Raw genomic sequence first — 25673 nt, 5'->3', positions numbered from 1 at the left:
TAAAGATGCCAACTCAGACATGTCCCTTAGCATGGTGCCAGGTAAGAGTCCACCCTAGCGTGTCAGGCAAACACTACATTTTAGCTCCTGTGCATAATCTCTAAAGAGACTTCATGAGCCACAGACATGTGGAGAACTTGCCTGGTCTTCCCAAGTCTCCAGCGAGCACCCAAATTCACAGATCTGAGAAAGCTCCACCCCAAAGGAACATTCTACCCACAGTCTTACTGTCTCTCACAGATGGGACACTTGGACATTCCCAACCTGTCACCAGGTGCCACCTTAATTTGGACAAGGAGTCCCTGGAGCCTTGTTTAAGCGAGGCAGAGAGAAGCGGAAGCTAGAGCCAGGAAGCCTGAGGCTCTGAGACTGAATCATTAAGCAGAGGAGGCTGGCTGTCAGCTGTCGCCCCAGAGGGCTGAGAATCATCCCAGTGGGAAAAGGGGCCCAGGAACAAAAGGGAGGGGCACCGAGGGAAGCTCTGAGCTGTGGAGGAACCCAGTTTCCCTATATAATGGCATGGGAGAGCAGGAGATGAGTAAGTGGGAAAGGGCAGGAACTGTGTGTCTTCAGTGGACAGACAGACGAGCAGGTGGGCAGACAGAAGTACAGAAGAATCAGGCAGACACTCTTTCTACACAAAGCCAAGCTCCCTGACCTGCAGGCTCATCAGACAGAGTTCTGCCACCTGGGGACAGATGTGGACCTCCAGGGGCCCCGAGTGACATCACCAAGGGAGCAGTAAATGCCCAGGCGCCTGCTCATTACTATACTTATCTATCTAGGCTGGAGTTGGGGTTACTGTCGAGCAAAGGAGCAGCTTCAGGCTGCCTCTACTCCAAGACGAACACTCAGCCCCTGCTGAGCCCCCATGAGCTGGAAGCTGCTCAAAGCTGGAGATGGGTCACTGAGATGGCCACCAGCTGAGGGAAAGCCAAATATGGTGCAAGTTCCCTCTGGATAGCTCACATGAGAAAAACACATAGATGGCTGGACACAGCTGGGCTCCCAGCCTCCTGATCAACAGATGACCAGGTCTAGAAGCCACTTCACACTTCTCCTAACATGGCAGGCAGCTGTTTTCACACAGCCAGGGCAGAAGCAGATAGTTTCTTCTCTTAGGAATCAAGACCACAGTCCTTTGCCCATGAACAAATCAGTCCTTCCTCTTTTTCCCCCTTATCCATTTTCGTGTGCATGTGTATATGCGTGTTTGCACGTATGTGGAGGACAGAGGTGGATGCTGGGAATCATTCTCCTTCACTCTTGCACCTTACTGAGGCAGGATCTATCTGTCAATCAAACCCAGACATCATGGGCATGGCTAGTCTTGCTCTACCTAGCTTGCACAGGGGATCCCCTCTCTCGGCCTCCCTAGACAGAGATTACAAGGGAGCCAGCCATGTCCACCCAGCATTTACGTGACTTCTGAGGTTCCAAACTCTGTCCTTCAGAGGAAGTCCTTGGACCACTGAGCCACTTCCCTAGCCCAAGCCCTTCCTCTTTCGCCAGGAAACCACTCCCTAATAATCCCATGAGCCTCTGCTGGCCACGTGAGACTCTCCCCAGCTAAGGTACACTTCTCACAGGACAGAACCTCCAGGATGAGCTAATGCTATGCCGGAAAGCAGAAGCTGTGCTCAAGTGGAATGCAAGCGCTGTTTCCAACCCCTGTGCTAACAGCGCTTCACAAACTGCACCTTCTCCGTCCACCAACTAAGGGGACGCGGGTGGTGTAACTCAGGATCGGGACTACCTTTCTCGTTTTTGTGACCTGTGGCCTGTGGCCTGCTGAGTGTTCCAGAAGGCAGCTTGGCTCACCTGGGTTGGACCTGGCGCCAGCTTTGCCCAAACTATTCAGTTTGCCGGCGGTATTCTATTCTTCTGTGCATTTTGCACACATAGAAGGATTCAAAGAGGGCTGACGATGGCCAACTCTACCCAGCAGCGCAGCCAAGGAAACAAGGTACCACCGCTTCAGGCAGCCTGAGTTAGTTCGCAGACCTGGGGCCGCCTGCCTCTGTGCCAGCCTGGGCAGAGCAACCTGCAGGTCTCAGCAGCCATTCCTCTCCTGACTCCCCCCACCTGTGAGCAGACAGACTCAGTGCTCACCGAGTGCAGCTGCTCAATGCAGTCATAAAACATGCCGGGTGTGTTATTCCCTTACTGGTGCCTGTGGTCCAAGACCACGCTATGGCACTGAATGTCAAAGGCCTCTTTTCACTTCAAGTAAAGGGCGCAATCCACATAGACATCGTTCCACATAGACATCCTGTGGATGACATTACAATATGTCCATGTGGATTAAGGATCCTGACTGTGTCCGGGGTACATGCAGGGCACCAGCTCCAACCAAGAAGCACTCACGAGATTAGACAGTTCCAACCAGCTGCTTAGAGCTGTGATCATTTTCAAGGAATTAAAACCATTCCTGGGAAGCCTGGGAGTCACAAGGGCTTCTCTGTACAGGAGGCTGTCAGTCTGGAAGAAATCCTGTCCCCAGTATCTGCCCCAAGGTTGGCTTGTAGCTGTGAGAACCTGCCACCACCACGGTGATGGATGGACACTCCCAGCAGGCAGTCTCTGCCAACTGGCACTCCCAGGGCCCAGCACAGAGGTCACCCCATGAGTGGCAGCTGGAAAACCCACCCCCCGAGGAAGGGAAGGGAGATGTGTGTCTTGACAGCATGCTATCAGCATCTTTGCAGGTGGGGTACCATTGTAGACTTCTGGGGAGCAAGCTGTCCCCAGATGGAATGCAATCCCCTTCTATGACCTTAGCACCCCCAAAGAATGGGGCAGCACTTGGCCGTTTCGGGGTAAGAGAGAAGCTTCAGAGGCCCAGACCTTCCAGGGGCCTCAGAGGAGTGTCCAACACTGCCTCTAGGTCCAACTACCTCACAGCCCAGGCCACTTAGTTCCACCCACTCGTCCTGGGACATGAGAGAGACAGGTTAGGAAGTGGATGCCTGACAGATGACAAAAGCTCGCAGCCAGACTCCCTGTGGAGCCGGACAGTGCTAAGAGGCCAGTTCCCAGTGTGTGGACCCCTGAGTCTCAGGGGCTGGAGCTGGGAGAACCCGAATGTGGTCGGGAAAGCAGGACCACTCCCAACCTAGGCAGAAGTGTGGCCAAGCCCTGAATAAAGAAAAACAATGCAAATAAGACAAATAAAGACCATCTGATAGGCCCTGGGAGGCTGAGTGTTTCTTCCTATCTATATAACTGAGCCTCAGGCAGGACAGAGAAGACCAGCAAACCTCAATGCTAACAGCATGCCAGCCTACTGGGGCCCTCTTCCCGTCACACCCACCAGAAAGAGCTCTTGGCGAGTCTGCCCTATGTCCATGTACACACACACGTACACACACTCTGTGTACACGCTGCCAGCACGTGCACAGGGACATTCTCCGTCTGTACATGAACACACCATGTGCACTCACGTGCCTGCAGCTTATTATAAACATCATGGATGCAACCTCTCCCCCTCCACTGTGTTCGCACTCATCCATCACAGACACACACACACACACACCTAAAGCACACAGGCTGAGTACAGACAGGCTGGGTCCTCAGACCACAGCCTGGCCATCCCTGACCCAGCATGGAGGAAGCTGGCAGTCACTCGCATCCGCCCACACGAAGCAGCTTTCCATTATACAGAATTTGTATGCTTCTGAAAGCGAAGATAGCCTCTCTCCAAGCTTCTAAGCCTGGCTTGAACAATCTGAAACACAGTTCTTATGGTCCAAATGATGCCACAGCACCAGTGAGGACTCCAGATAGTCTCTAAATGCCACATCAACCTTAACCTGAAGGCTATCTAGCTGTCCTGGCCTCCACACCTAAGGACCAAACTGCCTCTGCTTAAGCCAGCGGTCCCTAGAACGAGCCTAATCTCACTTCCGGCTTCCCTGCTCATCTCCCCACCCTCTCAGCTCCTACCTGGAGGGATCTGGCTCCAGAACAGACTGTCTGCCTTTCCTGACTTTCACACTCCCTCCTCAAGAGTAAATACAATACCCAAAAGACAAAGGTACACATTCTTTTGTTCTTCTTCTTCTTATTTCATCATTTTATATGTGTGAGTGTTTTGCCTGCAAGTATGTCTGTACATCACGTGTATGCCTGGTGCCCATGGAAGCCAGAAGAGGGAGGGATTCAGATCCCTTGGAACGGGTGGTTGTGAATCACCATATGGGTGCTCGGAATAGAACTCAAGTCCTCTGGAAGGGCAGCCAGTGCTCCTAATTGCTGAGCTGTCTTTCCAGCCCCGAGGTACATAATCTTGCAATACCTGGTGGCATTCCTTTCTTACCCTCTTTTGGGGGCTTCTCCCCCAGTGCCCAAGGACCTTCTGAACTGCTGATCAGCCGGAGCATGAGACACACCTAACTCTGCCAATCAAATTGACGCTCTTGGCATTCTGTGCTTTCTGAAGGACAAAGGGGCTTTGGAGCAATGGCAGTGGTGGACATGGGATCTGGAACATTGTCTTGGTAACAGAAATGTGGTCCTCAAGGTGTACAGGGTCCTAGTTGTCAAAGTCACAGGGAACCAGTGCCAGAGGAAAACACTGTGATCTGTGCCCAGATGTGCAAACAACACACTGGTCCATTGGCTGTCCTCTCTTTGGAAGAGGAGTAGGTCCTCTGTCGGCCTGTGGAAATCCACCAGGGGCTGAAGCCAGCGCCGTACTCCAGAAAGCAGTGGGGTAACTACAGAGCAGGGAGCCCTGTGCCCCTCTGTCCCCAGCTCTACTTTACAGGCTTAACAGTGGTCACCTGAGCCCTCCAACTGGCTGTCCTGACCAATGGTTCCCGTTTCCTGCCCCTCACCATCTGCTGCTGTGGATTCCTTGGGCCCTAGGTATATGCAGAAGCCCTTCCCCATCTACCTCCTAGCCTGGACCCAGTATTTCTAGTTGCACTATGCACAGGGTAACACCAAGAAGTGAAAGAGCATAAAATATATTAGTAAACATGGAGAAAATGGCCTCGAGTCTCCCTACACCCTCATGAGGCGAGCACTCCCTCCTCGCTTCAAACTTTCCTCTATCTCCATTGCCAACAGCTGGCCAACCCACTAGGCAGCTTCCATTTTGGGTCCGAGGAAACAGGCAGAGAGGCCCTCCAAACACCTCTTTCCCTGTGAGGCTCCACACTGGATGCCTGAGGTACACAATAGCATCTGCCAGGTGGGTGTGCTCCAATGACATCATCGCTCTCCAATGGGATTCAAGGGCTCTTTGTGTAGAAGGTTCATGGACGAACAGGAAGTCACAGAGTTACTGGTGAGGTCACATAATTGCTGATGAGGTCACATAGTTGTGGTGATAATTTGTTTGTGCTCTCACAAATAAAGCCTGCCTGAAGATCAGAGTGAGGAGCTAACCACTAGAGGCCAGGCAGTGGTGGCACACACCTTTACTCCCAGCACTTGGGAGGAGGAAACAGGAAGTGATATGGCGGGGCAGAGAGAGGGAGTGATAAGGTGGGGTGGAGACAGGAGCGTGGCCCCTTTCAGGCTGAGGACTCGGTAGAGGTAAGAAGTCTCTCTAGTGGCTGGCTCCTTTACTGATCTTTCAGCATTTACCTGATATCTGGCTCTGGGTTTTTATTATTGAGACCAATTAGGATTCATGCTACACATAGTTATAGTACCTCATTCTGGACCTAGCTTAACTCAGCCCAGTTTTTCAACTTCCAGTTTAACAAGGTAACTAAAGGATGTGCTGGTTCACCTAGTCTGGGCCTTTGGTTTGTCCCTTGCTCAGCATGTTCTGCCAAACAACCCTTTCCACACTGCAAGGCCTGCTGGGAAAGCCTCCCTTGATTCAGACCAGGACCCATGTATGCCCTCAGAGGAGCCTATGAACATGCACACGCCTTGCCCTCTGCACGTTGAGGCTCTGACGGCATCTGATATGGCGTGCCAGGACATGGAAGGTGCCCTGCAGAACTGTGGTGGTGGCTGCTGGCACAAGTCTCCCTTCCATGGCAACACCGGACACTGGTTTCCCTGTCCTATCCCAACACACTTGGCTTGCAATGACATCAGGAGCCCCCCCAGATGTGACACGAAAACAGGGTTAAAATCTGAATGGCGAGCCAGGCCAGGCAGCACACGCCTAAAATCCCAACAACTCAGGATGTTGAGGATGGAAGACCATAAGTTCAAGGCCTTGCAAGGGCATCTTTTGTTTGTTCGTTTGTTTTCGAGATAGGGTTTCTCTGTGCAGTTTCGGTGCCTGTCCTGGATCTCGCTCTGTAGACCAGGCTGGCCTTGAACTCACAGAGATCCGCCTGGCTCTGCCTCCCGAATGCTGGGATTAAAGGCGTGTGCCACCACCGGCCCGCTTGCATGGGCACCTTAATGAGACTCTGACTCAAGACAGAAATTAGTAAAAAGAAAAGAATGTGGCCAGGGATGTGGCTCAGTGCAAGAGTGTCTGTCCAGTAAGCGTGAAGCCCTAGGTTCAAAACCCAGTGCTACAAAGGAAGCAGTAAACTAGAACCCAGGTTCCAAACTTCAGAACTCAGAGGAAGGGCCTAGGGAGAAAGGCCAGGCAGGACTAGGCTGACCTCCACCCTGCAGTCACCAAGTCAATCAGATTCTTGTGCTTCCACGCACCTCTGCTGTGAATAAAGGTTTGTCTTGCGACACATGTCAGAGTCGAGTGACATCAGAGCCACGCTCCACTGGAGCGCAAATACGGTACAGCTTCTAGAAGCCAGTCTGGGCTGGTAAGCACTGGGCCTGAGTGTTTACATTGTGAGGTTTCCCAGCAGAAAGCATCAGCCCACCACTCACTGCTCTCCACCTCCCCGCAGCCACAGACAGCTAGATACCCAGGTAAGCTGTATGTGGGTCATGTCTGCAATTCAGGGACAGGTGCAGAAATGGCCGCTTGAAGTGCCGCTTCCAGACCTGGTTTCAACAACCTGCCATCAGGGTGGAGGTGGGGGTTTCCTGGGCCCACCCCCTGGACCACCCTCCCCTTGCTGCTCCGAGTGAGGCAGACATAGGGAGAAGACATTATAAGATTAAGCAGCCACCCTGAGAGAAGCATCCCTCAGAAGGCCCGCTCACCTGGGGAGCTCCGTGTGGCCCATCTAGGAGCCCAGGCTCCATGGTGGACTCAGCATCTTCCACTGCCGCTCTCTTCCTGGAATCCCACGATCTTTCCACAGAACCAACTCTACCTGCTTCAGCCCGTGGCTCTGCGCCTACTTTTCATCCATCATTCCTTAATATCCCCTCAGTTTTCCATCTGGTCACAGTCTCCCTAACATGTGTTGGCCAGAACTAGTTTTATGCCCCCCAGGAAGCACATGGATTTGATAAGGTGACCGGCCACGCTCCCAGCCTCGCTTACACATTCATAAGACCTGGGACAGCTCCATGTGTTTCTACTGTCCGTGCTTTTTCCTTTGTCGTTTGGAGACAGGGATGCCTACTTTGCACCTGGTGCTACTGAGACACAGTGGGAGAGTTACAAAGCATTTGACATATGGCTGGGTCCCACAGACCTTTTCTGTCACCACGCACACCTTCACCCACAACAGCCCCTTTCCTCTAGGCTAATGGTCCACGACACCCATCTGTCCCCTTAGAGTCTTGGCCATTTCACTCCCCTAGGGAGTCTAACTAGTAAGTCACACAGATGGGCCAGGTCCTAATCTCACCTCTCACCCCAGAAAAGGACAAGAGTAAGTTCGTGGGACTGTGTTTGGGGTTAGGTAAGTCAAGACACACAAGATGGCCTGTGTTTGGGATCCACTATCGCCTTGTGTCTCGATCCCTCCTCTTGCGGCTGAAAATATAACTCAGTTACTATGGATATTCCCGATCCAACTCACGTTCATTCCTGAGATAGCCTTCAGCTACCGCAGGAAAAGGCCTAATTGCAAGGGAGATAAAAATAGCTAGTAGTGTCTGAAGCTCGGTGACAGTGGCTGAGAGGTGACTCGTGTTAGTGGAACCACGGAAGTGTCACTGATGAACATTAGCACCAACAGTAAGTATGACCCAATCACTGAACTGTAACAGTCAACACGTAGCTGCAGGGAGAGCTGTGGCTGGGCTGAAAGGACGTCCTCAGGTTGTTCTTGGCCAGTTCTCCCTGGGATGCCCCTGAGCCATCTTTAGAACACTTTCATGAGCCAGTGAGCTAGTGTGCACACCATAACTGCCAGACCCAGGAGTCTGAGCCTCCTCAGGCAGGAAGAAAACTGAGTCCAGCAAGACATTGGGCATCTTAGGATAGCAAGACACTGGGCATCTCAGGATAGTGAGATGCAATGGGCAGGGGCGAGGGAGTGAGCTCAGTAAGATGCTTGCAGGCAAGCATGAGGACATGAGTTCAAGTACTAGAACCCACACCAAAAAGTGCAGTGGTATGCACTTATAATCCCAGTGCTGGGGAAAGCTCAAGGCAGGCAGATTCCTGGGGCTTGCCAGGTAGTCAGCCAGCTGAGCGTACTGGGAAAGCCCCAGGACAGTGAAAGATAGGCTGAGCCTTACAAAGGAAGTGGGTGGTATATGAGAAAGGCACTAAAAGTTCATCTCTGGTCTCTGTATTTACACACACACACACACACACACACACACACACACACACACACACACACACATATGCACGCACACACTTGCATACACATGCACACACACATGTACGCACCTCCCTCCGCCCAGGTCAATGGGTATCAAGGCTATGCTATTCCCAGAAAACATGACTTTAATAGGTTTTACCCCGAGTTAGCAGGACAATGGAGTTTATCTCAGGTATCATCAACATGCCTAACTAGAAGCCACCAGCTTCTCCATCATCAGCCCTTCTCCTGTCTCAGACCTAAAACTCAAAGTCTCTTTGAGCCTCCGCTGCCTGGAGGGTCAAAGGTGAACAAATACATTGCCTTATTTCATTCTTGATGCACGCTACAAGGACACGTTCAATACGCTGACGTCAGAGTGGAGAAAGGCTGAAGTGAGTTTCTCTAAGCACCACACCACGTCCCTAGGAAAGCCCGAACCCAGACAGAGTTACCTCTGTGAGAGACCAGGAGAGAACAGCCGATGTGCTTCATACTGAGGGATGAAGGGGATAAGGGTCTCAGGAAAACTGGCAAGAAAAAGAAGTCCTGAGAAACTTACAAGGCTCAAGAGGCCTCTCCCTGAGGCTATAACAGCAGTGAACTGCTGGGGGGAAGAGGGACTCTTAGGTAGATGTTCAGGAGCCTCCAGAGAGGCACCCTCTGTGACTTGTCACACAGAATGGGGTGAATGTTGAACGACACTACTGTCTGAATCGCCTATATGCCTACATAACTCCTTACACACGTTCTCATCACTAACCACAATAAACTCAGTTCACCAAGCCAATGTGTGTCATCATCGGTTCATTCTGTCAGTGCCCTATCTGAGGCAGCTAGTTAGTTAGCTTTAACTGCCAACTTGACACAACCTAGAGTCCTCTGAGAAGGGAGTCTCCATGGAGAGACTGCTCAGATCAGACTGGTCTGTGGGTATTATCTGTGGGGACTGTCTTGTTAATTGATGTAGGAGGATCCTGCCCACCATGGGTGGTTCCATTCCCTAGTCGGGTAGTCCTGGGCTGTATAAGAAAGCAGGCTGAGTGTGGATCTGCAATCAACTATCCAAGCAGTGTTTCTCAGTGGTTTCTGCTTCCGTTCCTGCCCTGACTTCCCTCAGTGATGACCTACGACCTGGAAGTGTAAGCAGTCAAACAAACACTTTCCTAAGTTGCTCTTGTCAGAGTGTTTTTAGCACAGCCACAGGAAGGAAACCAGAACACAGGGCGAACAGTGTTTGATCGCATCTCCTCAGTTAAACTCAAGTGACAACCAGCCCGTCTCCAGTCTGAGGCGCATACCCCAGTTCTTCCTGAGCCTCAATCACTCCTCACTGCAGTCTCCAACCCTGCCCCACACATAACCTCTACTGAATTCTTTATTCTCCTGTTTTTTTCCTCTTTTTCCTGTTTAACTCTATTCATCCTTAAAGAGTTTAAGTCATTTGTGCATATTTCTGGAATTTATATAAATGGCGCCGTATAGTCGGTCCCTGGGGTGGTTTCTCACAATGTACGTACAATCTCAGTGCTGGGGAAATCTTAAGACAGGCAGATTCCTGGGGCTTGCCAGGTAGTCAGTCAGTCTAGCCTACTGGGAAAACCCAGGACAGTGAAAGAAAAAAAATACATACATACACACACACATACACACACACACACACACACACACACACACACACACACACATACACACACACACACACACACACACACACACACACACACACACACACACACATTCCAAGAGATTAGGCTCTGCTTCTTTACACAATTCTAGAATATTCCATGGTGAGGGTATCTGTAGTTTGCTAACTAATGCTTCTTTTTAGTGATAACACATGGTGTTCAGCGTGGACAGTGCTCACCTCAGTCTGGGGCGCTTCAGTAGCTGAAGGGACCTTCAGTGTTGAGCACTGACTGCTAGGTCACTCATCATGGGCCTCAACCACAAGAGTCACCACAGCAAAGGACTCCATCTTCCTGTATCTGGGCTGTAGCCCCATTTCTCCTGCCTGTGACACATGGCCTATTTCAGGCTAATGCTGGAAGCCCCGTCGTCACCAGGTCCTGCATATGCCACACTGTGCCTCAACAGCTCTGAACCTGCTGTGTGTTAAGCCTTCACCTGGTCCCTGTGGAGACCCTCCTTGCATCTGAACCAGCCATCTGCCTCCACATTTAGGATAACATCTCTATAGTTGTGTGAAGTCTACTGTACGCCTCAAGAATTAATATTAGTAATTAAAACTGGACTAAAGGGGGTGGGCTAAAGAAATGGCCCAATAGTTAGGAGCATTTGCTGCTCCTGCACAGACCAGGAGTTTGGTTCCCAGCACCTAGGTTGGAAAACCCCTAACTACCTGTACCTCCAGCTCCAGGGGACCAATGCCTTCCTCTGGCCTCTGTGGGTACCAACACACAGACACATACATGAAAATAGAAACATATAATTAAAAGCATTGGAATAAAGGAACTAGAGAATGTCAAAGCTCATAAAAGTCAAATTCTGCAGTACCTGGCGAATTCAAAGGGCACAAAGGTCATGTTACTTGTCATTTATTGTAACTCAATCAGTTCTGACGCCGAAGAAAGATACAAACATGCCCACCTATGTTCCTGACAGTGGATTCACAGCCCTCTGCAATCTACAAAATAAGCATGGCTAAACAAGGGTCTTTACTAACTTAAAGAAATGTTTACATTATAAATACGCGGCATGTGCGCACACACACACACACACACACACACATCACTGTATTATAAGATGACGCTTTTCACTTTCTGCAGGTCAAAATTACAAAGAAAGCGAAATCCTCATGTAGTTGTTTTTCATGACTTCAGGGAGTTGAAGCTCTGACTGTAATCAATCCCTTCCCCCCCTCCCTCCCCCTCCCTCCCCCTCCCTCCCCCCTCTCCCTCTCTCTTCTATCTCCCTCTCCTCTCTCTTTGCCCTGGAGCAGACCTGCTTTGGTTATTGCTTGTGCACATGGACCGAGATTGATTTATGAAATATTTATTAACAAGTGAATTACTAGAGCAGCTTGGCTGTTCCACCAGGATCTCAGAGAACTGAAATGCCTCACTAATAATTCCTCCCAGGGTTATTCTAGACCCACGGAAGATTCTAAGAAGCTGCTTCCCACAGACACCCCCTGTAGGAGTCCTCCAGTTCAGTTCTTTGAAGCGTTTGCATGGCTGATTCACAAATCGAGAGGCCCCGCATCTAGAACGGGAAGAAACCCCCACGTTGGCCCTAATTCAGGAGAAGGGGCCCCCTTCCACTGCCTCTTCACTTCAGCCATCCACACCTGCACAGAGTACGGTCCCTGCCCTGCCCTGCCCTCTCCGGGATGTTCCTGCTGGGACACAGATCTTGATCAACTTCGAGGCCATCCCAAGAAGAGGCAGACGGAGGGTTGTGTATTGTTGAACCAGCCCTTTGGCTGGCTTTATCCTGTCCCTTCCGTCATCACACCCCCACCACACTTCCCTGTGAAGACAGTCTCCAGAAAGCGGAAGTCTCAGGAACAGACAGGGAAATGCAGGTTGCCCCCATCTCAGGGCTGCTCCCTCTGGCTCTGGTGGGACTCCCACATGTATATCCAGGCTCTGGGCTTCCCCGTGCCTCCTTCTCAGGAATAGCATGCTAGCTTCAGTCTTGTTTCTGGGCTGTTAGCTGCCCTGTCCTCCTCCTGTCCCCACGGTTGGCCAGGGAGGCCACCTGGCCTGTGCTTCATTGCAAGTACCAAGAGCTATCCACATACAGAAGGCCCAGGTGGCCCAGGAAGCGTCCCTGGGGCAGCCTCTGGAGTATACAGACGGGGTCAGGACTCTCCCTTTCCCCAGTGGTCCCAGCTGAGAAGACAGGAGCTTTCCAGTTCCTTAAGCATTTGTATAGCTGCAGCCCTTACTCCTCCAGTCACCTGACGGACTGAAGGGCGGTTCACGGGGAGGTTCATCTCCCAAAGCAAACTGTCCTTCCTTTGGTTGCTTGATCTGCCACCTTTCAGAGGTTCTGTGACCCAGGCACTTATTTCATCCCACCCACTCCCTGCTACAGAGCATGGCCATGGAGACGTTTTTTAGGAGGCCTGGGGTTGCACCAAGGGACACAGGGTTCATCAAACAGCCACATTCCCTCTGGGTACCTGACGCCGTCTCAGGGCCCTTTGGACAGCGATGGGCCAGCGACTGAGGAGTACCCTTGCCAGGCATGGGGTGTTCACACCCGTTTCTCACCCACCCCTCTGAGTCACCTTCTGGGACCTCCATCAGGCCCTGAGCTGGCTCTGTATGTGAAGGTACTTCCCCTATGATAAAGGGCACCGGGAGCCTCCAAGGGGTGTTTTCCACACTTTTCTTCGTAGGGACATGGGTTGCTTTGTAAACAGCCCCAGCTCTCCATCAGCAGGAATAAGAAGAAGCCTCCATTGTCGTCTACCCCCCCCTCACCCCACCCCTCCGGCACACTAGGACCAGAGTGGCCATATCTATGGTCCAAGTACACTCTCTAAAATTCAGGGATTATGATCCTTACACATTAGAATCTGCCATTATGTAAATAAGGAAAAACTGAAGTTCACTGCCCAAGAGTGAGAACTGCAAAGTTAGACAATATGGAAATCAGGTTGCAGGAGAGCCCGCCCGTCCGGGGCTTCTGCTGCAGCATTTTGCTGGCAGGGCACTGGCTGTGCTATCTGCAAGCTTTCGTTTGGGTTCTGTTTTTCTTTCGTGCTAGGCGCTGAACTCGGTGCCTGATAAGGAAGTGTTCTACCTCTGACCCATTCCCCAACTCTGCCTGTTTCTTATCTGATCCAATGAGTCTAGAACAGAGGACTGCGGGGATGTCTACTGCCCTGTCCTGATGTGTTACAGACAAGTTCTGAGAAGCTGGCTTAGTAGAGCTGGGCACTGAGAGAGACTGGTGAGGGCATGGGGTCTGGATGGCATCTTCTCAACACTAGCCTGCCCCTGCCTGCCCGCCATGACACATTCCCACCCTGGGGCCACCTGAGGCTCTGCAAAGGGTTCTGACACTTGCAACAGAGGGTGAGTTTTCTTCCAGCCAAAGATCGAGAGGGTTTAGAGATGAAAACCAAGAACTCCCCAGTCGGAATGGTCCTCTAGGCTTCCCTCCTGCTCCTTCTGACGGGACAGGGCCCTGGAATTCTACGAGAGATGAGTCTCCTCCACTCACAGAGCATCCTCTGTGGCCGTTCTCAGTGCTAGTTGGCAGGCAGGGACGGAGATCATCTGGAGCTTCGGCAACATGCTTCCCAAACCGGTAGATGGAACCCCATCCCCTTTTCCCGTCCCCCTCCCCACCAAGGGGCACTACAACTGCTCATTCAAGTCCACACAAGGGGGAGTTAGAATGCACCTCTGGTCTCAGTGAGACAGAAACAAAATCTACACTCTCTTAAATAACAGCAACAGGAACTGCTGAACCATGTGTTTTGTCCCACCAAGATGCCCTGGGGACAACTGATCCTCAGCCCAAGTCACCAGGAAGGAATAGGGCTGAGCAGGTCCTTGGCTTCTCAGTGAGTCAGCACTGGGCCCTCCCCTCCCTTGGAGGGCAGCTTCTGCATCTCTCTCTCTGATCCTCTTGTGTCTTCCAGGGCTGGAGGAGCTGCTGACATGGAGGGGCTGCCTGGACCACTGTGAGTAAGGCCCCATCCTCCCCTGACTCCAGGGGAGTGATGAGCAGGGACACTCCCTGACTGTTTCTCAAAGGATCAAGTGTGGCTCCCAAGTGGCCATGCACTCCTCACTGATGTGACGGAGTTCCCCACCGACAGGGTCTGCATCGCCAGGGGGATGGGAATTCCCACTGCTGCGTGTTCCGTAACTCAGACGCGCTGGAGTAGCACAAAGTCAACTGCATTCCAAGTCCTGGAGACACCACACCAGCAAAAGAAATTCACAACACACAAACAGCTTCATGGGTCACTGCTTTGCTGTGTCCACTCTGAAGGGCTATGGGTGTGGGACTGTGGAGCAAAACGGATGCGCTCCTGGGGGCCATGAGCCCTCTCTGGAGGAAGTCACACTGTTTGTCTGTTATTATTTATGCTGCTTACCTTCACTGTTTCATGCCAGGGTCAAGTTCTATCTAGATGGGTCTTACCTCAGCCATGGCCTCATGCAATCCCGGATAGCTATGCAAACAGCCCAGCAGAAAACTGTAAACTTACTTAGAACATTGTAAACGTTTGGGAAAAAAAAAAATTCAAACTTGGTTGTGGAATTCTCAAGCATGAACTCTACAGATGACCATGTCCAAAGGTTGGACACATGCCTGTGAAGGGCTTCAGTGTCTTCTCTCGGGGTCCAGGTTTGAAAAGCCACTTTTCCCTAAGGGAATCTCAAAAAGTCAAAGTATAGGGTGAGAACTACATATGCCTCTAGAACTTTCTACCTCAGCCCTGGCCTCCCAAGTCCCAGCACTTTTCTTCCTCTTCTACACTGTCCTTGACAGGCCGGTCTGTGAAGCAAACACAGCGCTGTGGCATTGATTCCCTAGGGAACACACAGGCCTCTGGGTCTGACCTCCCCATGGAACGTGTCTTAGTACACTACCACCCCACTCCCACCTGTGGCAAGCTTGCTGCTGTCCTGGGGGTAGGAGGGGATCTATTGCACCTGAATGTCTTGATCAGTGGGTGCTGAGAGCTGGTAAGTCAGCCTGGGCTCCATTAGCATCTTAGGTGGCAAGATGCATTACCCATGCTCAATGCTCTACCCATGCTCAATGCTCTACCCATGCTCAATGCTCTCACCACATACCTATGAAATCTAGAATGTAAGGTTTTCAAAGACCCATATACTCCTTGCCAGACCTAAAGAGTGCTAGGACAGAGGCCACAGACACCCATGCCAGTCAAATTCCTTCTAAGCCTGCCCACAGCCTGATGCCCTCTTCCATCTGCCCCTGTGCCCTCAGTCCTGTGGGTGGAGCTGAAGGTCATGCCGGCCATGTGTGAGTAAATGTGGAATGTTCTGGCCTCAGTTGTTTGTTCTCCCCAAGCGTGGCTTCCAGGTGTCACCTGGGGAGACCTGCTGGGAGCCTCCACCCTTTGAAACATCCAAAACTCGCCAAACTTGTCTCCAGGTTCACTACTTCCTCCTTACTGAACGCTACTGTAAGCACCAAGCCCATGAGTGTTCGAGGTTACTGGTGGCCATGATCCTAGGTGGTCAGTGACTGTTTCACATGACCTCAAGGGGCAAATAGGAGGAATTTAGGAGTTATATCATGCTGGGCTTTGCCTTGGGGTCTCTCCTGTCATTAGCAGGGTCTCTGAAACTTCATACTGTGATCTCTTCTTTGATTGGGTAGAGATGGTGCTTTATCAGGTTGCTGGGGAACAGCCTGGCAGGCATCCTCTCCTGCCCGAACACTATATCACCATCCTCAGCTGCTTTCTTTTCCTACAAAACCCAGCTCCCTTCACAGCCCACGATGAGCACACACAGGGTGATCATAAGAGGGTACTACTTATGATCTGGTGTCATGGGGTGTCATCATCACACACTGCTTCTCTAGGTCTGATTTGAGGGATGAGGTGCTGGAAGTCTGGACATCACCAGACACTCCCAAACGACAAAAAGAACGTTCTAGAACTTTCATGTCCCTCTCCTTGACTCTGAAAGTACCATTGAACCAAGGCTCCTTACTTGAGTGCCACGAACATCTGCCTGTGGGGGCTGCATGGTAGGCTGTTCCAACAACGGAGCCTACTCTAGAAGAACATGTTACACGTAGACATATTGAGATAAGGTCAGAGTAGAGATTGGTCCAGGGCTTGGCAGGTAGCAGCCCCCATCACTTTGGCTCTACCCCATACAGACGTGTGACCTCGGTCAGGTCTTGAACACACCTCTGGTGACAGATGAAGTGGTGGCACACGGGGCTTTGAGGACACATGGCCCATGAAAGGCTGAGCCATGATCTGCCAGCAATCATGCATGGGCTCCTTAGCTTCTAACACCTGAAATCGCAGCAAACTTGCTTTCAGAATGACTAGAGGGCTTTGACTCCATTGTATTGATCCTATCATTATTGGTTTCTGATGTCACACACAATACTGTTTATTCACTTCATCCTGTAGAACACAATAGTCTGGAGGTGTCAAGCTGTTTGACCCACTAAGATATGGCTTATTGCTGCTCTGATTCCCTGTCTTATAGAGAATTTTAAACTCACCCAGTGTCCTGCTGGTGAGTTGAGGAGTGAGTTTCAATACCTACATTCCCAACCACTGGCCTCCTCATTTGGCCTTTTCCTTGACTTCCTGGGAGGGCGTTAAATGGTGTTAAGACTTGGAGCCATTTTATTAAGAAAAGAGACAGAGAAGTGATATTCAAAATGTAGTTTAATTTATTTTAGTCTTTGTTAAAAAGAACTGCATTTTCTATAAATTTTGTAAGGTTGCAGAACTTTCTGTAAACATTCGCAAACCCTGGCCTTGGGTGTTGCGGCTGCCTCTCGGCCAGCACCACTGCTGTTCCCATTGCAGCTGCCAGTTAGAGAGTGGGTACAGCTCTCTCATGTTCACTCATGAAGATCCAGCCACAAGACAAAAATACACAGGGCCTGAGAGTCTCACATCCTCCCCAAGATGACCTACATTAACCTCTCTCAGGAGGCAGATTCTGAAGTGTAATGTTGCTTACCCAGCTCCGTTTCTACGGTGGAAATTTCCACCCAGCCACTCACAAATGCCGATGCTTAATATAAATAGTCTCCAAGATGCAAAACTCATCATTCAATGACCTGAAAGTTCTCAGAGGGCCCCTCAGGTGTGACACAGCTATGACCTGTCCCGTGTAGGGCAGTGCCAACTCCCAAGTAAGACGTGTTTATCAATGCTCTGAAAGGAAGGCTGATTCGATTCTGATATTCGCCACCAGGAAGCCACCAGCCTAAGTCTCAGAAAAGGCAGCTGTGAATCTCTGAGAAGAGTGTGACTGGAGTTGGTAGGGACAGAGACCCATCCCTGGTGGTCCTAATGAGCCATGCTCAGCCACCTGCCCCCAATATGCGGATTAAAGAGACAAAATAATAGTGTAAAGCAGAGATTATATTAGTCAATATAGCCTCATCGAGAGAAACAAACAAAGAGGCCCTGTGACCCCCCAAGTCCCCCTTCAGGGCTCTGACAAGAGGCTCAGATGTAAGTAGAGGGTAAGGGGTATGACTTTAAGCAGTCCTGGTCAATGTGTCTTGCCACCCATCACTGTCTGGGCTCTGGGCTCTCCTGCACGGTGGTCTGATACATCAGAACTCTATGAAATGCAGCCCTGGGGGACAAGTTCCTCTTTGGCGTTTCCCTTCCCCCAGTCTGAGATTCTTGGGGGGGGGGTTCCAATGTCTTGGGGACCACAGTTAAAGTCTGATGGCCATAGGGAAGGGCATAAGGTCTCCAGGAAGCTCCCTCAGTCTACTCAGGGAACAGAGGGCTCAGAGTCCTGTGTGGCACAAGGCTCCCAGCCCAGCCTCTCTGTCCCTCACTGGATGGAGCTAAGGACACCTCCACACAGGGTTCCGGACATGAGCTCACGTTATTACCACGTGTGCCAGTGTCTTCAGCAACGCTGCAGTTATCACAAACCCACACTTCCTTCTTTTGACAGGGGTTTCCGCCCACCTCCCCCCCACAAACCCCCAGGAAACAGAAGGGGGTTCAGTATGTCACTGCTACTCTCCACATCAAACTCCAGCTTCCTTTAGTCCGCTGTCAGTTCAGAGAATTTACACTTCGGGGCTATCGTCTCTCTTGCAAAAGGTTAACTCTACAACCACAAAAAAACCGAAGTGGAGATGCAAGCGAGGAAAACACAAGCCAGAGAAAGTCACCAGCCCCAAGGGGTCGCCTTGCATTTGGGCATGCGCCCCAAAGGTTGAGCAGACCATATGTAAAACAGTGTTTAGCACTTCACAAGGTGCCGAAATTAAGCCCAAAGGAGCCATCAGGCTGGTGTCTCAAGAAGGCCTTGGTCCCCAGGGAGGGCATGACATGGCTCCTCCTATTCCACCCATGTCCTGGGCCTTCCATGTACCCAAATGAGAGAAACCGTGCTTTTCTTACATCTGTGGGTTCACAGACAGAGCCACAGACGCTACAAAAACACATGCACTCCTGGAGTTCAGCTACTGTTCATTCTCTGCCGTGCCCAGGATGGAAGTGACTCAGCTGGGGCAGGGAAGCCCTCCGGATTCCAGCTGGCTTTGCAGATCCACAAACCAGTCTCAAAGGGAAATTCCAAGATTTGGGGACCCACCCTGGTCCTTTCCCAGAGCTGGTCATAGAGAGGAGGTCTGCCTCTTAGGCCTTCCCCTGCTCTGAACTTGAAGCAAATCAGACCATTTCCAAGGAGTCCCAGACCAGCAGTGTCTCTTGGAAAAAGGGTCCCGTGGAGCTATAAGCTCTCTTTGACTTTGAACAGCAGTTTGGAAGCCCCCCCCCCTCACCCTCCCCTCAGCCCCTGCCCACACTTGCAAGTCTGATCAAAACTTCAAGGGCACAGCCAGCACGCAGAAAAGCCTGAAGCAATCTGGTATCTGCTGTGTTATTCCCACCCAGCCACATGCCCCCAATTAAGCTTAAACAGGAAACAACCCTGTATATCAAAATATTCATCCAGAAATAAGTCCTGCTTCATCTGCTTCAGCGCCTTCCTGTTGGAAGAGTTCTCGGTTCCGGGTGCCTTTTGGACCTGGGGTGGAGCGTGTGACCAGGGGCTTTGCTCTCTGCAGGAAGGCCTAGCATCAGGACCACTTGAGCCCCCTAGAGCGGCAATATTGTCTTCTTAGCAACAGCGCCGGGTGCGCGCAGCCAATCGCGCAGCTCCTCGCTGCTTCCAGCTGGAGGTTACTAGCGAGCGTTGACCGATAGTAACCCCAACGCTGGCGTCGGTGGCAGGCAGGCGCGCCTTGCGCCTGCGCAGCAGCTCACACCTGCCCCGCCTGCACCTGAACACTGGAGGAGGCAGCAGCGCCTTGCTGTGTCTCCTTCCAGTCATTGAGAATTCAGTTTCCTAAGAATTCAAAAATCCTGCAGGCAGCCTCCACTGAGCCTGCAGCTAGGGTTACTTGCGAGCTATGGAGCCGGTGTGTCCTGGCCGCCTGTTGGATGCGCGCGGAACCACAGAAGGAAGGGAAGGGTGTTCTAAGTAATAAAACCCGGTGATAGTGCTGTCACTTGGCCAGTGCCTCCATTACTGGGTCATGTAGATGACAGTCGGCTGGAATGAACTATTCTCTCATTCATATTCATATTCTCCCTCTCTCTCTCTCATCTTGGGATCAAGCAGAGATCCAACATGTCCCGCAGGCAGTGATGGGGGTTCTGGACTCTGGGCAGACGTTAAAGCTGCTGCCTGCCCAAACCGGAATTTTTTTTTTTTTTTTTCCAGGACCTCCATTGACAGTAGGTAAAGAGACCTTCGTGTGGACACCTGGAAGTGTTTATCTCCTGAGCAAGAACATGACACGGGCCATCTTATGTGGGTCTGGGCCTCCCGAAACATTTTGAAGCAGAGAGTTTAAGCTCTGGGGTAATGAGACAATGTGGGAAAGCAAACAGTAAATAAACATCAGCTATTTTTAATTGCAAGCAAGCACGACTCCCTGAAAAGTGGGAGAAGAGGCGCAAGACTGAGCTCTCCCACAATCCGTGCTGGGATGCCTGGCCCGGGCACTTCTGGGCAGAGCCCCCAGTTGCCACATGACAGACACAGAGCAGGTGACTCATGCTGCTTCTCCACTGAGCGCCACCCTTGCCAGTTACAGAGAGCAAGAACCTTCTGGGAGGAGTGCTGGTCTCTGCCCTGCGACCCACAAGTGTCACTGTGCTGTGGGATCACAAAGCCAACTGGGACCTCCTTTCTCCACCGGCCACATGTTCCTCTATCGTGTGGCTGACCGCCCTGAGGCACTCGGTTACTGTTTTGTCCCTGGTCCGTTTCTTTCTTTCTTTTTTTTTTTCTTTTTGGTTTTTCGAGACAGGGTTTCTCTGTGTAGCTTTGCACCTTTCCTGGAACTCACTTGGTAGCCCAGGCTGGCCTCGAACTCAGAGATCCGCCTGCCTCTGCCTCCCGAGTGCCGGGATTAAAGGCGTGCGCCACCACCGCCCGGCCGCTGGTCCGTTTCTTACACTGTCCAGTTTGTGAGCCCATTTCAAGACCAAGATGACTTGTTCCACGGGGTTCCAGAGGCAGGACCTGGGGCAACTCAGGAGCTAAGGCTGATTTTTAGCTCACAAGCATTTTCTAAGAATGAGCCTTGTGCAAGCACGTCCATGCTGTCCAGGAGTCTCAGTTCCTGGTGACTGAAGTGATCCAACAGGTTGACTCATGGGGAGGGATGATGCAGATAGCTTGCCCCCACACATGGGAGTTCAGACTCGGGCAGGCCCAAGGCTGCGGTTGGCTCCAAGATCTAGATTCTAAACATAGGTCTTGACTGGATATAATCATAGCCTTGACAGTCCTTCTAGCATATCTGACTTTTGACACCGAGTGCCATTTTCCCCACTGCCACAGAGGTGGCTCACAACGCAGCTGGTTCAGTGGGAAGTGAAACTCCTGGTTCTGAGTCAGCCATCAGCCATCCTGGACTCTGAAAAGCCCTCTGACACCCTTTTTCTCACGGGGGCAAAGCACCAGCATCAGACATACCTGATTTGAAGATGCATTTTCCTCTACACAGTAGGGATTTTCCTCTGCATTGTCTCATGAGGAACGTGCCTCGTGACCATTACCTCGATTGTTTAATCTGACCCACATGGTTACCTCTTTTCCTTAAATAAGGGAATCTGTTGACGCTAGAAATGAACTCAAAGGGAGCAGGTGTGCGGTTACTAAACATTATTTTCCTGCCAGTTCATAAACAAAAGAAACGGTTTTATGTTCAGCCAAGCTGTCAGCTGTGGTTATTTCTTGAACCAGGAGACCCGGCTTCAGTTTAAAAGGACTTTCGTCTCAGAAGGTGGAGGTTTCTGGAGACAAGCCCACACTGAAGTGCTAAATGCAAGCAGGCCATAGGGTAAGCATGGCAAGAATGTCCTTGGAAAATGAAATGGTGACACCAACACCGTCGTCAAGCAGTGGTGCACAAGCCTGCAAAGCCACCCTGCAGAGGCCAGATGGCTCAAGAACAGGGACATTCTTGGGAAAGTGACAACGAGGTCGCATGCCCAAATAAAGAAACTGCCAAACAGAGCACTCAGGAAAATAAGAACTCCGGGCCAATGTCATCGGGGCGTCTGATCCATGTCCAGAGGTGTCAGCCCTGACCACACAATGCTTTGGAAACACATACCTCTCACTCCAGATCTCAGCTGGAGACAGCTAGCGTCTCACGTGGGGAACTAAAGGGAAAGCTGTGCCAGCCAGAAGACCCTGGATGCTGAGACTAAAACCTAGCAAGTCAATGGCACTCAGCACTTACCACTCTTGAGTCTGTCCTGAGAGTCGCCCATTATTAACAGTTCCTCAAATTCTATTTGTACCACTAAAGAAGTTCCTTATCACCAAGGGTGCTGCCCTCAGGACCTGGAACAGATGGCCCACCCATCTGTCCCCAGGAGTTACCAAATCCTGAAGAGCTAAGAACTGGCCTCTGGGTTCACCAAGGCAACAGATGGCTTTTGGGGTACTCTCTGAAACCCTTAAGCCACAACAAGGCTCTCTACAAGCAGTCTGGGACTATACACTGCCTGAGAGGGTTAGCTAGGACTCCAAATAAAGCAGTGTGTTAAAAACAATTTCCTTTTGGACCCAAAAGAAAGCCTAGCACAAGACAGGCCACGAGGCTCAAAAGAATTCTCCCATGCTAGGGGACTGTGAATCCCCCTTGAAACCTGAGCAACCTATCCCTGTCTTGGGGCTCTCTGGAACCTTCCCTTTTGGGGCTGGGCTCCCCTTCCCATCCCCAGTCTTGGGCACTTGGTTCAAGTCCAAGCTTCCTAATGGAATTCCTGAAAGGGGTTTATTAATGGCACATTCCACTCATTTCAGCCAGCCTGTAATGACAAGCCTTGTGAAATGGTGATGGAAATTAAGAGAAAGCAAACCTTCATTTGAGAAGGGTGTTTAAAGGCCTTTTATAACTCAGAAGCAAACCAATACAGATAATCAGGCTTGGAGCTGCCCAGACTGCTTAACTCCTTCCTAGTTTTTCTGGCAGGGTTGAAACTGGAGGACTCAGTTGCAGCATAGACTGTGGTGTATTCTCCTCTGTCCACAGAGTGGGGCATGTGGAGACATGGCCTGGCCAGGCCAGGCTGAAGGACAGTAAAGAAAATGTGCCAAAGCCCCAGGTGTGATTGCGTTTGTTCCCAACCTAAACTTCACCAGGTGATCTTTGCAGGTGAATTCAATTCCGAAGAGCCATGTCATTTGCTGGGGAGAGCATGTTCCCTACCATCAGCTCCCTTCACTGGCAAGGGCACAGAACAGGCACATCTCTCCAGAGGAGGATGGAATTGCAAAGCCCTCCAGATAGCTTTATCAATGGTGCATCTAAACAGGACCATGAGACAGGAACCAAGGCAGCCACTAATAACTCCATCTGTACGGTAGTTATCCAGGGCGAATCCCCCATGAGGGGCAACACCTAGGAGGTTCCTTGTGGGTCACCAATCTTAGTTTGAAATCCCACAGGTATGGTTTCAGGTTGGTCTTTTCCTACAGTCATGACCTTGAGATGGGTAGAGGGGTCAGAACCCCTCCTGAAACAGCCTCATGAGCCACACAAGCTGAGGAAGTTCCCGCATTCAGCCAGCTATGACGTCCTTGGGTGGCAGAGGGGACAGTCCACAGGGCACTCCCGCCATTCTATCTGCAACATTAGCCAATCACGCCCTAATGAAAAGGAGACCACTGTGTGGGTGGCGTGAGCCTCCATCACTCCCACTGTTTCTGTTTTACCATGTGTATTCTCTGTAGTGGGACCCTTGGCCTGGGCTGCCTTCCGGAGTCACTCTGGCCTGAGGGGTAGACTGCTCGCATCAGGCCCCTACCACAACAGCCAGTGTGATGGCACCAAAGGCGAGATTGTTCCGAGTCATTTGTCCCATCAGCCCACACTACGTGAGTGGGTTCCTTGAGGGAGAGTAATTACCCGATCAGAAGCCGGTGAGATGCTCCTCAGGGTGTGCTGCGTCCTCCCGAGACTAGCTCCTTTCACAATTATGTTCCCTACCAGGAATCTATTACATGATCTAGTTTTTCCTCCAAAGACATCATTAATCATAAGATGAAAACCTACGTACAATTGAAAATACATGTTTGGTTAAGGACCACTGTCAGTGCTTAGCAGTCTGTCAAGCTCCCAGATGTTAGAGAGTTAGAATGACCTCCCCCCCAAAGCTACGGATACATCCCTTCCCAAATCCCTTTCCTCCCAGCAGAACAAATTTTACATCCTCTCACCCTGCCTGCTTTCTTTAAGATGACAATGTATTTATAGTGCTATTGTCTTCAGAAGGCCCAGTGTGGTAGCACCCCATTCTGGGAGAACTCGTGGAAGGAAGTGGTTTCCGTGGGGGTCTACAGAGGGCTCCAGCATCTATCTGGGTAACGGAAGAGAACAGCTGGGTCCCCTCTCTGGCTTTGACTTTGGACAAAGAGCCTCTGCTCCTGGACTCCTGTCGCCTTTACCGATCTACAAATCTGACAGGCTCGAGGCTCTCAGAGCTCCTCATTCTTACAAGTCGGGAGCTGTCCCTCCAGCAGGGCTGTGGCAGCCAGCCCCAGAGTTCCAGACAGTCCCAGCATATCAGGGTGAATTCTAAAAGCCAACAACCAATCAGCTTGATATACAGACAGCAAAACTAATCAGGTGGCAGCATAGGAGAGATGGCTTCTACTCTGAAGGTCACCTTGGAGCCACACAGAGCAGATGACAGATCCAAAATCACGATGCTGGAGGAGGAGAAATGGAAAAGAGTAGCCAGGATATGACCCCACAGCTCCAGTTACTGCTGGAACCTGTGAGGGTCCCCAGCCATCAGAGGGACAAAACAGCAAAGGGCCCTCATGAGGGACAAGGGAAGCAGAATTTGTGGGCATTCAGGAGCAGAGGTATGGAGTGGGGAGGGGAGGGGATGTGGGGAAGGGGAGGGAGTCCAGAGGTATGTGGAGCATGTCAGCCAGCCAGATGCCTGGTCCTAGGTAAAATGTCCACTTTATGGATTCCTGCTACTGTGGCTGTTCCGAGTTGAGGAAACTGAACCCCTAGGTTCAGAGTCACCAGGGTGTAGCACTGACTGGTGCGGAGAGAGAAGTTACAGTGGTGTTTGCAGCACATGCCGCTCACAGCTGGTGGGACAAATGACTGGACTTCCTTCCTGCAGTCCAATGGACTATTTCCCAGGGCACCCGAGCCTCCAGGAAGAGCCCATTTCCCTGCTAACTGCAGGAAGATGACCCATATGGCTCAGAACTAGGCAAGGCCCGGCCACCATGCTGGGCTTCACAGAGTTGGCCATCACCACCGTGGTCTCAGGATCTCCTCTCTCTAGGTCAGGAGTATGGCCAAGCCCCATAACCACTCTTTGCCTTAGTTGCCCCTGATTTCAGTGAGAAGAAGGCGGGCACTTCTCTTTACTTTCTTCTTAACTTCATACTGACACGGTCAAGCATATAGACTCCGAGTTGTAGGTCTAGCGACTAGGGAAGGACAAGGCACACAGTGGGGAGGGCAGGCACCTCAGAGATGCCACTGCCGAGGAGGAAAAGAACTGGGGAAGAGGTCAGTGATCCACACCTCGCCGGTTGAGAATCCCCAAAACAGGAACACACCAGACTGAGCATGTCTGTCATCCCCTCTGACTCACGGGTAAGTCCCGCAGGGTTCCTGTTCGACTCCTCCCGTGCCTGAACCCACAGAGGTTACTACAGGGCAAGTGGCCACCTGGCTGAATGTCCGTCCACCGAGGCACTGAGAAGGGACACTTGTTGGCTGACTCTGATGGTGAATGGGGCCTGTTGACTCTCAGAGGACGTGAGGTGGGCACAGCACCTGGAGGGCTGCCCCTCCTGGGCCAAGACTGGTGTGCTGGGTTTC

The 25673-nt window shown here is 51.3% G+C and overlaps 1 protein-coding gene across 1 annotated transcript in view; it reads right to left on the bottom strand.

Moving 5' to 3' along the window:
* Abcg1 (ATP binding cassette subfamily G member 1) overlaps positions 1 to 25673 on the bottom strand; it is a 57503-nt gene that overhangs the window by 22776 nt on the left and 9054 nt on the right. The gene's annotated exons all lie outside the window — the stretch shown is intronic.

The sequence above is a fragment of the Peromyscus californicus genome, unplaced genomic scaffold, assembly GCF_007827085.1.
Source record: "Peromyscus californicus insignis strain IS unplaced genomic scaffold, ASM782708v3 Scaffold_19__1_contigs__length_69161282, whole genome shotgun sequence".
In the NCBI taxonomy this organism is placed as follows: domain Eukaryota; kingdom Metazoa; phylum Chordata; class Mammalia; order Rodentia; family Cricetidae; genus Peromyscus; species Peromyscus californicus.
This window is presented reverse-complemented; position numbering and strand designations above follow the sequence as displayed.